Source organism: Mastomys coucha, unplaced genomic scaffold (assembly GCF_008632895.1).
Source record: "Mastomys coucha isolate ucsf_1 unplaced genomic scaffold, UCSF_Mcou_1 pScaffold22, whole genome shotgun sequence".
Classification (NCBI taxonomy): Eukaryota; Metazoa; Chordata; class Mammalia; order Rodentia; family Muridae; genus Mastomys; species Mastomys coucha.
In genome coordinates this window covers 105,868,338-105,880,749 of record NW_022196905.1, presented here as the reverse complement: position 1 = coordinate 105,880,749, position 12,412 = coordinate 105,868,338, and the positions used below count along the sequence as shown (strand labels likewise).

The following is a 12,412-nucleotide window of genomic DNA, read 5'->3' as shown; positions in this document are numbered from 1 at the left end:
TAACCTTTCTTCTCCACACAAAACAGCATGTACCCACACACACATGCATGAACACGCACATACATACACATACATGAGAGTGAAAACATGTGCTTGAATGATTTGAGTTTTGCCTGGGTCCCTTGCTGGCTGTGTGGACCTGTGCATCCACAGGAATGCTGTGTACTGAAGGCTTAGTTTCCTGGCATGCCCTGAGTCAGATGCTCAGGCCCTGTGATGGTTTGTGTATGCCCTGGATGTAGCACTATTAGAAGATGTGGTCCTGCTAGAGTAGGTGTGGCCACGTTGTAGTAGGTGTGGCCTTGTTGGGGTAGGTGTGTCACTGTGGGCGTGGGCTATAAGACCCTCATTCTAGCTGCCTGGAAGCTAGTATTCTGCTAGCAGCCTTCAGATGAAGATGTAGAACTCTCAGCATCTCCTGCACCATGCCTGCCTGGACGCTGCCATGTTCCCGCCTTGATGATAATGGTCTGAACCTCTGAACCTGTAAGCCAGCCCCAATTAAATGTTGTTCTTTTTAAGACTTGCCTTGGTCATGGTGTCTGTTCACAGCAGTAAAACCCTAATTAAGACAGCCCCTATTGGGCTGGAGAGATAGCTCTGCGGTTAAGAGCATTGACAGCAACCACATGGTGGCTCACAACCATCTGTAATGGGATCTGATACCCTCTTCTGGTGTGTCTGAAGACAGCTACAGTGTATTTACATATAATAAATAAATAAATCTTAAAAAAAAAAGACAGCCCCAATTAAATGTTGTTCTTTTTAAGACTTACCTTGGTCATGGTGTCTGTTCACAGCAGTAAAACCCTAATTAAGACAGGCTCATATACAGGCTAAGCACTGGCCCTATGCTGTGCTCCATGAGCCTGGGACCAAGTCCTTTGGGCACAGGCTGATTTTAAGTACTTTGGGCACAGGCTGATTTTAGCCTGGTGTTTACAATCAGGAAATGGGGTGGGGAGTGGGGGGTGGGTGGGCAGTAAATACTACTTGGTTCAAGCATTGGCTTTCCAGTGCCTCGGATAAGCTGGTTAAGCTAAAACCAGTTTTAAATTACATGTCTTTATTTCCATGTGTGTGCACACTAGGGACACGGGTAGGTGGAGGTCAGAGTACCATTTGCAGAAGCCCTGGGGACAGGCTTGGTAGCAAGCTCTTTTACCTACTGAGCCATCTCACCAGCCCCAAGCGGTTAATTTTTGTGCCTCAGTTTCCACCTGTGGAATGGAGATGAGAGAGAGAGAGAGAGAGAGAGAGAGAGAGAGAGAGAGAGAGAGAGAGAGAGAGAGATTCTCTTCCCCAGTGCTGTTGGGAATAGGAGTGAATCAGAGCCCTTGGCCAGAAGCTCACTGTGGGAGACTGTCATCTACCTTAGCTTATTTACACAGATTCACAAGGTGCTTTGGTAACTTGCACCCAGCCTGGCTGGTGTAGAGTCCTCCATGACTCCTCTGCTGCTCTTTCCCTTGGCAGAAGCTGTAGCTCGGGTGTGTGTGACCCGCCCCAGGACAAGATGAAAGCTGGGAACATGCTTGTCCAGAGCGGTCCCCTCCCGACACCATATATGTGCACGCTGTCCCCAGCTGGTTCAACGGCCACCACCCCCCTGTGTCTCCTGGCCAGACCTGGGGCTCACGGGCTAATTTTGGAAATGACTGTGGCCCAGCTGCTGCTATCTCCCAGGCTGGGGGAGGAGTCACAGGGAGGGATGTGCGGGTCTGTGCAGAGGCCTCTCCCAACACTCCTCCCTCACCCTGCCCGGCTCTCCACACTTGCTGGGGTCCCTTTGTGACCTCCTGGGGAGACCTTTTGGATCAGAGTAGTTCCAGAGACCCTTGGTCACCAGGTACTGTTGGGTTGGGCTTCTCACTGGCACCCTCCAAGCTGGTAGCAAGTCTCTGTCTGTATTCGGTATTCGGAGGGCTGGTATGAGGCCTGGGGACATGCGGTCTATTTTAGGCCTTCTGGTGGCCAGTGCTTCCGAGTCCTTTGCTATGGACTTGTGGTGTTTGCTCCAACACCAAACTATTTGGTGTGAGAATGTTCTCCTAGGCCATGGGGACACCGATAAAACTTCTGAGTTTGTGTCTGTTTGCCAAGCATTAAAAAAACCAAGTTATTTTAGATTGGAGGGAGGACCTGTGGAGGTCAGAGAGCAACTTTTGGCACTGAGCTCTCTCCTTCCATCATGTGGGTCCCTGGGACTGAACTCGGGACATCAGCCTTGGCCGCATCTCCTTAACTCGCTGAGCCATCTCACTAGCCCGTTGCCAATCTTTGTTTTAAAATAAAAATATGTTGAGTTCTTCCTTATGTGTATGTGTGTGTGTGTGGTATGTATGTGTATGTGTGGTATGTATGTCTGTATGCCATGTGGTGTGTGTGTATTTATGCTGTGTGTGTGTGTGTGTGGATGTGTTATATGTATGTGTGTGGTGTATGTATGGTGTATATGTGTGTTTATGTGTATAGTAGATATGTATATGTATGTGTGTAACATATATGTAAATGCATGTATGTGTCTAGATCTGTTAACTTTCATTGACTTCAGCTACCCTAGTCTTCTGTCTTTGTCCTGAGGCCCCAGCTTTTCCCCTCCAGAGTGCTTGTCCTGCTGGACATTAGCCTGAGCTTCTGTGGGACTTTGTTTCAAATGAAGCCTATGTATGTAGTGGAGGAGGGGCTGGAAGATCCAGTGTTTCGCATGGTGATCTTGAGGGGAGGTGTTTGCTATGATACACTGATCGATACCCAGTTCCTTGTTGCGTGGAGAGGATCCTCAGGTCCCAGTGGCCCCAGGGAGGGTGGAAACTTCACCACAATAATCTTGTAATTCAGAGGCCTCAAAGTTGCCGGCTCAGGCAACTGCCTCCCTAGAGCAGCTAGGGAAGAGCCCAGGCCTTCTCAGGATGGCCCCAGTGCCAGCCTGGCCTGGCTCACACTCAGGGCTGGGAGCTTTAGGCTGTCAATTGACTTTCTGACCCTCCTAGAAGACTGTCCAACCAGGACACCTGCTCTGGCAGCTGAGAACTCAGGGTCTCTAAGCTGCCTCCTCCCTAGCCTGGGAGATAAGTGGAGTCAGGCAAGCAGTGTGTTCTGGGGAACAATAGGGAATGGGGGGGGAGTGGGGAGGGGGAGGGAAGATGGGGAAGAAAAGAGGTAGCTGCCTGAGAGAAGGAAGGGAAAAGTGAGGGAGAGAGGGAAGATGGAGAAGGAACCAGAGGAGGGAGACTGGAGTGGGTGACAGGCCAGGCCCTCTTCTGAGGTCTTTTGGTGACAATCAGGTTTCTGGTTCTTCCAGCACATTGGCTTAGTCACCTTGAGTCACCACGCCTTGTGCTACTGACCCTGTGACCTTGGTAATGACCTTCCTGGTGGAGATACTGGGTTTTTTTCCTGACATCAGAGTATTGGGGCCCTCTGCTCTGTCCTCCAGGACTTAGCTACCAGGGGCCCTGTCCCACCTCAGACCTTGGGGCCTCTCTCATGGTGGCTTGGGAAGGGCTCTGGAATGCATAATCCAGGCTTACCTCATACTCTGTGTGTACCACGTGGTTGGGACCAGCCAGAGAACAAAGATTGGACCACAAAGCTGTGTGGTGTGTGTGCATGGTGTGCGTGTGTCCAGAGGGCCTGTGCCAAGTAGACAGTCCATTGCTTGGACATACGGGAGGCAATAAAGGCATTGAACGGTGGGAAGAATGGTTTGAGACAAATGAAGTCTGTGGGGTGCTGTCTAATATTCCTTGTGTGCTAAAGCACAGAGAGGGGAGGCAACTTGCCCAGGAACACACAGCTCTACAGTGACAGGACTGGGCTTAGATCCAGGCAGCCTATTAGAAGAAATAACCTGGTCTACTGTATGCACGGCCCCCCACCCCCCACCCCACATACACACAACCATCACCATCATCCCAGAGTGGAAGGAAAACACATAATCTCATGTATTTTAAAATTGCATTCATGCATATCTGTGGAGTTATGTGTGTGCATGTTTGGAGATGTATGTGGCTGTGTGGCTGTGGAATTATGTGCATACATATCTGTGGGTATCTGACAGCAGAGCTCAGAGCCTTGTGATCTGCCAGGACCACACGTGTTTACCAGCCTAGCTGGCCAGGGACACTGGGGCTCAGGGTTTTGAGCTCTCTTCTTCACCCACCAACCTGGGCTCATTTTCAGCTGGTTTTTGGGAACCAGCCAGCGTGGAGGTCCTGGTTTCATAGAGGGCATCTGGGAAAGCCCCAGCATTGAGAAACTGTTCTTTGAGATCAAACATTTATTTCACTCACCCTTAATATTCCCAGAGTTCTGGCAAGAGGGATGAGCCCATTTCACAGCTTCAGAAACCTAAGGTCACACAGACAAATGACCTGTAGGCTAGGTGCTGTTATGGTAGCCATCCTGTCTGATCTGTTAAGTGACTCTGGTTGAGATATCAAATCCCGTGACGTTTCACTGGGACAAACAGATGGCAAAGGCCACTCTAGGTCATCCCGCTGGAACTACTGGCTGCCTGGGGACGACTGTCAGTTTTACAGAGGGGGAAACATCTCTTCCTTATATTTTCCTGTCCTCAGAAAATACTCAGCACATTTTCTCATTGCTTTCCCAACACATCTTTTTTATCTCTGAAGCAAAGGCACATCTGCCTCCATTTCTGTTCATGCTCCCTTCCTCTTACCATGATCCTTCTATTCCTGGCCCTGAATGGGTGCTAGTCTAGACTGCTCTGAATTTGGGCATGATAACCCTGTTTCTGGCTGTTGGCTCCTGAAGGGTGTCTAGTGGCATCTCTGGCTTTGTCCCATGAGACTCACACAGTACCACCTTTCCAGTGTGGAATATGCAATTGTCCCCAGGCATCACCAGAGTCCATGGGCAGGCACACTCACCACTTGATGAGACTCACTAATGTAGCCTAAGACCTATTGCTACACCCGTGGCAGACATGAGTAGTCAATCCCAGCACACTGCTTTGTCAGATCAGCCATAGCCCAGGCAGCTACCTAGCTGTGGGTGAAACTTCACTGGCTACCTCTCAATAGGTCATCAGACTCATCTGCAAAGTCTAATTTGTCAATAGGAAGAAGATGGCTGATACCTACTGTATAATGTAGCGATGGAAGGGGAGGAGGGGTTATTGGCTTGGCTGATGATGAGCCCTGTGGTTGGGACTTTAAACAACTGAGAACGTTAGCAGCCATGGCAGATACAAACAGATGAGGCATCATCCTTAGTAAGAAGCTGCTGGGACAGTACTTACACCAAATGAGTCCAACACCCCCATCTGACAGTAGCCGAACTACAAAGCCCCGAGCATGGGCTCAGATGAGGGGAGGTTTCCAGGGTGGTTGATGTCAGTGTCCCCAGGAGAGGAAGGACAGCCTTGGCTCTGGTCCACTTTGCACGGAGGGAGACAGCCATACAGGACACAGCCACTTCCTTCTGAAGAACAGTTGGGGCTCCAGATGAGGACCTGGTGTGTGTGTGTGTGTGTGTGTGTGTGTTTCCCTATGTGACAGTCTCTTCCTCGTGACCTCCCCATGACCCGTTCTTTTATGACCTTCCCTCCCTCTTGATGTGCCCCCTCACCTGTGACATTCTCTTCAATGTGGCCCCTTTCTGTGTGCTTACTCTTCCCCATGATAATCCCTGTGTCACTGTGACTGTCAGCCCCTGTGACCCTCCCTCCCTCCACCATGAACTCCTTGCTCTATAACCCCCTCCTCCTGGGACACCCCTCTCAGGAGTCCTTTCTTTGTGACACAGTCTCTCTTGTTACTCTCTGTGCCTTCGCTTCCTCTCCCAATTTCTTAGTCCGCTGCTTGCATCTCCTTCCCCCTTCCTCTCTGCTCACATTCCTCCTTACCATCTGTCTTACGGATTCTGTTGCTGTGATAAACACCACAACCAAAACAAAATTGGGGAGAAAATGGCTTACTTCATTTTATATTTCCAGGCAATGACCCTGACACAGAGGGAAGTTAGAACAGGAACTCAAGCAGGGCAGGAACCTGGAGGCAGGAGCTGATGCAGAGGCCATGGAGGGGTGCCACTTACTGACTTGTTCCCATGGCTTGCTCAGCCTGCTTTCTTATAGAACCCAGGGCCACCAGCCCAGGGATGGCCCCACTCACAATGGGTGGGCCCTCCCCATTAGTCACTAATTAAGAAAATACCCCACAGACTTGCCTAAAGACCAGTTTGATGGAGGCATTTTCTCCATCAAGATTCCCTTTCCCTGGATACATACCACCCAGCCCAGCATGCCACCTTTCCATCAAACTTTCAGCCCTTGTCCTCCATGCTTTAAGGGATTTTTAAGATAGGGTCTTAATATATAGCCTAGGCTGGCCTTGAACTCAAGAGCCACCTGCCTTAGCTTCCCACATCTGGGATTCCGGGTATGCACCACAATACCTGGCTCATTCCCTACACTCTTTCCAGTTCTAAGTAGAATACAGTGCTGTAGACACAGCTGAAGCCCCTGGCCGAGGCTAGCTGCAGCCTTCCCCAGTACTAATGAAGAAAAGGGATTTCTTCCTTTCTGTTATATGGTTCAGCTCAAGGCCAGAGTGAGCTAGCCTGTACTGCAAATGAGCCACAACAGTCTCCTTTGCTAATTTAGCCAATAGACTATAAATGCATAGGTGCGCCACCTACTCCTCCCAGCAGGTGCTCCACCTACTCCTCCCAGCAGGTGCTCCATCTACTCCTCCCAGCAGGTGCTCCATCCACTCCTCCCAGCAGGTGCTCCATCTACTCCTCCCAGCAGGCGTTTCACCTACTCCTCCCAGCAGGTGCTCCACCCATTCCTCCCAGCAGGTGCTCCATCCACTTCCATGTTTAGGGCAGACATTAATCACCAACCAGAGGACACTCTTGCCCCCAAGTCCAGACACAGCTCTGAGTTCTTCCTAACAGTCTAAGTAGCCAAGCCTCACTTTTCAGAATCAGTCTGGATATTGGAACCAAATTGGCCCTGGACAACATGATCAAACTCTTCTTGTACAGTCAGTGAGATTTTGGAGGGACTGGTGAATGAAGGAACTCCCCCAAGGTGTGAGTGCTAGGGTTAGGAACACAGGGACCAGGGAAGCTCTGGAGGTGTGGGGGCCTCATAGGGCTGGGTACAGAGGGAGGAGAACAGGAAGGACAAGAGACAGAGGGATGGGGGATAGAGGGATGAAGGGATAGAGGGATGAGGGGCTGGAGGGTGAGGTATGAGGGGATGGAGGGATGAGGGGATGGAGAGATGAGAGGGTGGAGGGATGGAAGGATGGAGGAATGGGGGTGGAGGAATGAGAGAATGGAGGGATGAGGGGATGGAGAGATGAGGGATGAGGGGATGGAGGGATAAGGGGAGGAAGGATGAGGGATGGAGGTATGGGTGATAGAAGGATGGAGGGATGACAGGATGGAGGGATGGGGGATGAGGAGGTAGATGGCAGGAAGATAGGAAGGGCTGCTTGAGGGCCTGAGGCTATAGATGACCACCATGGTCTTCATCCAGCCCTGAGCCCCTGGGATGCTGGCGCCACAGCCCTTTCCTCCCTGGCTTCATCTTTCAGGGTCTCTGTTCCCAGGGCAGGGCTGCTGCCTGGCTGGGTCCTTGAGGAGAGCAGTTGGATCACTGTGGCTGTTTGTATGAGAAAAGTGAGAACCAGATATGAACTGACTGTGGAGACAGGGTCAGAAAACAACATCCATGGGCCCTGTTGACTCTGACTCTCTGCCTGGTTTTAAACTCTCCATTTAAGCAGGGCACATTTGATCCCATTGCTAGGGAGGCAGAGGCAGGTGGATCTTTGTGAGTTCAAGAGGAGCTTGGGTCTATACAGCGGAACTCCAGAACAACCAGAGCTCCACAGTGAGACCCAGTCTCAAAAACAAAGCAAAACAAAACAACCTGCCCTTAAAATGCTGGTTCACTTATTTGCATATGCATGAGGCTGCCTTTTGCAAAGCAGGAAGGGGTTCAGACAGATGCATAGATCCCTACCTCATCCCATACAGAGAAGACTACCCACTCCTTCCCAGGTGCAGTGCTCCAGAGCTGACAAGATGCCTCCTGCCCAGCGTGAACCAGGACCTTGTGATGGAAGCAGGAATTTGACCATGGGCTGAGAAAGAGTCTTTGGTAGACTTATCCCTACTGACCAGGCAGGGAGAGATGCCCCTTGACGCCCCTGGGCTGGGGACTCCTCTTGGCCCAGGCTCTTCCTCACAGGGTGGAAAACAAAGGCCCGCCATAGGAGCAACTCCTGCCATGGCTTTAGGAGAAAAGAGGAAGACTGTTTATTGCATGATGCAAAGATGGAGCCAGGGGCTGAAGGAGGTCCTTCCATTCTCTCAGGGTGCCTGTTCTTCTGAGTGCCTGACCTCTCTGTGACCCTCAGAGAGCCAGGTAACAGGCTACTCAGTCTCCCCACAGCCTCTTGGTTGGGTGGAAGAGTTCAGCTTGTGAGCCCTCTATTTGCCTGTGTGAGGAAGGGGACCCAGAGCAGCTCAGGATGATTAAGAGGCAGGACCAGCCTAGCTGCCACGTGCCATGGAGAGTGAGCCATGGGCAGGGCTTGGGGAGGTCACTATGTTCTGGGGGACCATTGGCCCCGTCTGAGCTTAGAAACCGCTCCTGCCTGGGTCCTGAAGATGACTCCTCCTTTGCCTGAGGGGAGGGTCCCAGGCTGGAGTTACTCCCTAACCTCCCCCCCCCAACCCCACCCCTGAGCCAAGACTGGAAGTTAAATGCAATCATTCCAAAGATGATGTTATCAAAGCTATGCTCTGTGCTGTACCTCAGAGGAGGAGGAGGAGGAGGAGGAGGAGGAGCCTGAGTGCGGAGTCTGGGCTCAGTGACTATGGATATAGGGATCCAGGCCATGGCAGTTCCCTGCTGTGTGACCATGTGCCAACAATCAACTTCTCTGATTCCCAGACACCAGCACTTTTAGCACCATGACAGGCACCCCTCCCCAACCCCCCAATCTTCCCCCTCAATAATCACACTTTGGCCAACTTCTTGGGGTTCTACAACTTGGCTTCAGATATGGGGAGCCTCTTTGCCTTGACATGGGTTGGCCTTCCTAATACTTGTGTGGACTGTGGTGGGAAAGAATGTGTAAGCACAGCTGGACATGGTTGTGGCAGGAATTCCCTCAGATTTCTGCTGGGCCTCACCCTCTCTGGGCAGCTGCTAGCTCTGTTGGTGAGCGACACTGGCTATAGGTACTAGCTCAGATTTTAATGCAATTATATGTCAGGTCCAGCAAGTGTGGAGTGGTTTCACAGTGAGGCCCTCAGGGCCAGGCATAGGGTCAGTTCTTTTTTTTTTTTTTCAACATCCAAAGCTTTTTTATTAACAGTTAAGATCCAGGGTTAATTTTTGTAGCCTCGGCTGGCCCTTCGGCCTCTGGCACGCTCAAACTTCCAGCCCTTGGAACGGACGTAGGGTTTAGTGTGGCTGTGTGGGGTTCCTGGAGCCTTGCCAAAATGTCGGTATACCTCTCGGCCCTTCCGAGGACCAGACAGGAACACAGTGCCTATGCCCTTGGGAGACTCCAGGGCCAGCTGGTCAAAGGTGAGGATCTTACCCCCAGCCTTGAGGATGCGACTTTGGGCCCTGCTGCTCACCCATAGTGCACATACCTTTAGCTTGGGTACTTCCAGAATCCGCACATCATCTGTGACTGTTCCTACAAGCACAGCGGTCTTGTTCTCCCGGCCAGGAAGCTTCATTTTTCGTATCATCCGGGACAGGGACAGAGGAGGCCAGTTAGTGCGACTCATAAATAACCTCTTCAGCACAACTTGATTGAAGGTGGAGTTGGTCCGTCTGGCCAGAAACCTGTAAAGCTTGACTAGCAGTCGCAAGTAGATGTCCTGGCTCTTGGGCTCCTTGTGCGGAACCTTACGGTCCTTGTTGTGGCGAATGTCAACACCCATGATGGCGCCTCCTGCTCAGCCAGGTCCAGAAAGCGGGTCAGTTCTTAACTGTAGGATTAAGATGGCTTTGGCTACTGAGTCAAGTGACAAACCCAGATTGTTTTAAGTGTGGCTCCCCAGATCTCCTAGGATGTGAGCAGGGGACACCCCACTGTGTAGGAGACAACAGAGGTTTTGTGGTAGATTTTCCCAAGGTCCCTTTGTACCTTCTTCCTTTTCTGATTCATTCAACAAACATCCATCATACAGAGAAGGGAATCAGGCCACAGAGGAGTACAACGGAATGAGGTTGGTCTGTTGCTTCTTTGAGAATGTGACTTTCAGCTGAGATCTCAGGGCAGTGGAGATGTAGGTGTGTAAGAGGTGGAAGAGCATTGCCAAGGGCCTGAGGTGACTACATGCCTGGAGGGGTATAGCCAGGCTTACTTTAACTGCCTTGGGGGGGGGAAGTGGTTACGTAGGGGTCATGAGTGACCCTTTTGGTCCTCATGAACACTTGAACATTTACTTTAGGGGCAGGCAAACTCTGGCTGCCTTGTGGAGACTGGACATTCTGTAGTGGAGGAAGAAGCTCAGGGGGCCATGGTGGGCTACTCATGTCCCACCTGAACATTGACAATGTTCCAGGCCATGTACAGATCTAGGGCTGAGGACTCCTCTCACCAGCCCTCCTCCCAGAGGAGACTGAAAAGAGTTTCCAGATTCCAGACTCAGCACCAGGAGCAGCTTAAATTGGCATCTGACAGCATGTGCGGGTCAGGCCTTGAAAGGACAGAAACATGAGAGCATATGTCAATTTAGGTAGGACGGAGTCCTGGAGTACAATGGACTCCAGTCAGTGAGGCTGGCCCAGAACCTCTGGGTGGAGTCAGAGTACTGGACACCAGGAACAACAGTTGGGACCTGGGGGAGAGCTGGCAGCTCAGGGCTGTCACAGCCAGTGTTCCTTGGGCTTCCAGACAGAAAGTGATTTCAGCAAAGGGTCTTGGCCAAGGCTGAAGAGGGCACGATGGCCAGGACAGCCAGCATCATGCCAAGCCTATTCATATACCCGGCTCAGCTCATAAGTTCAGGGCCTATGAGTCACTAGGACATTCCCCAGTGCGTTCCAAGGGAGCCAGTTTGGGGAAAGAGGTGGCTTGCTCCCATACCAGCCAGCTCCAGCACCAAAGCCCAGTGTGTAGCAGCTGCCAATGTCTGGGGTCAGGCTTTCTGAGGTCGGGCCCCTCACTGGGCCCGCTGGGATCTGAGCTAGAAAGAGATGTAAGAAGAGACTGAAAGATGATCCTGGGGTCCCTGTATTCTGCTGTGCCTGTGGCTATGGGCTGCAGAACCCATGCAATCCTCACAGCCAAGCTCCAGGCCCATGAAAAGCCATAGACCAAAGAAAGCTCTGGTGGCATGCATGTGTGTTTGTGTGTGTGCCAGTGTGTGAGTGTGTGTGTATATGTGCTTGTGTGTGCCTGTGTGTTTGTATGTGTGCCTGTGTGTGTGTCTGTGTCTGTGTGCTTGTGTGTACCTGTGTATGGGTGTGTGTGCTGTATGTGCTTATGTGTGTGAGTGTGCGTGCTTGTGCTTTTGCATGAGTACATGCATGTGTATTCAACTGTGCAGGAGCTTGTCCTGGGGAGGGGTGGGAGGGCTTTGGAAGAACATAGTTCTAAGGTCAGGCTCAGGTCATGTTCCTCCACTCAGGAGCCTCTACGAAGCCCTGCAGCTGTTTCTTCCTCTTGGTTTCCATGGGAACATCCATTATCTGCCCCTTTTCTTTGGGGGGTTCTGAGATTTGAATGTAGGCAAGTGCTCTGTCATGCTTTGTTACATTATATCAGCTCAGTTCTCAGCACTGATCATGCTTTGTTATATTGTATCAACCCACATTCCAGAGCTAAGACAAAATCCCTGAGACTGGTTAATGGATTAACATGAGGTTTGTTTGACTCATAGTTTTGGATGTTCATGAACATGTTAGCGGCTCCAGAGGAGATTCTTTGGTAGACTGGTACCACAAAGGTGGGGTGTATGAAGCATGGGCAAGACAGGAACCCAGAGAGAGTGGAGATGGCTGGGTTTTGCTATTCTGTAATAGACTTCTAGCAAAAATTGACCTGGTTCCCATAAGGATGACTGTATGACCTTACTCTCTTCGCAAAGACCCAAACTGCTCCCTCTAGACTCTGCTTCTTAAAGATCCTGATCACCTCCACCCTGTTACCCCAGGATAGCTCCTCCCACAGCTGAGCCATAGCCAGCCAGCCCTGGAGGGCAACCTCCAGTCTCATGATGGGTAGAACACTGGAAGGCCACTTTGCATGATGGTTTGGACATTTCTTCTAAAATCTTCAGACAGCGATGAGGAGATAATTTATCTAGAAAGATCCCTTTGCAAGAACAAGAACCAGATTTTGGTTCCCAGAACACAAGTTAAATAGAATTAAATTAAATTAAAAAGCCAGAGTGG

General features: G+C 50.9%; 1 protein-coding gene and 1 pseudogene across 1 annotated transcript in view; one reads left to right on the top strand and one right to left on the bottom strand.

Moving 5' to 3' along the window:
* The first annotated feature begins 1,714 nt into the window (after window positions 1-1,714).
* Myo18b (myosin XVIIIB) overlaps window positions 1,715-12,412 on the top strand; it is a 209,156-nt gene continuing 198,458 nt past the window's right edge. The window contains exon 1 of the mRNA XM_031337427.1: window positions 1,715-1,849. The gene's annotated coding sequence lies outside the window, so the exon portion shown is untranslated. The remainder of the gene's footprint in view (window positions 1,850-12,412) is intronic.
* On the bottom strand, window positions 9,331-9,981 carry LOC116068184 (annotated as a pseudogene).